Source organism: Morone saxatilis, unplaced genomic scaffold, assembly GCF_004916995.1.
Source record: "Morone saxatilis isolate NCDOM2014 unplaced genomic scaffold, NCSU_SB_2.0 Contig10, whole genome shotgun sequence".
NCBI lineage: Eukaryota > Metazoa > Chordata > Actinopteri > Moronidae > Morone > Morone saxatilis.
The window spans coordinates 506,373-506,722 of NW_023339652.1; positions in this window are offsets into that span (position 1 = coordinate 506,373).

Sequence of the window (350 nt, forward strand, 5' to 3'; positions counted from 1 at the left end):
CACACACACACACACAGTTTATCAGCTGACACTCATTGAAACCACTTCGGGTCCTTTCGCCGCCTGTTACCAATTAGCGTCTTTGTTCTGAGGACGTTGTTCGTTAGCAGTAATCAGAGCGATGCAGTAATTGTTAATTACGCAGCCTGATGAGATTTGATTGGACGCTGCAGGTTTCACTTCCTCTTAGCTCACAGATGTTGGTTTTGTTAAACTGACGACTGTAAACCAGCTGATTATATCAGCTGTAGCTTACTGAGCTAACTGAGCTAACGTTAGCGTTGTAAGTTGAACCGAATGAAAATCCTGTAAAAGACAGAGTGTCATTTCTTTTCTTTTTTTTAAGTATA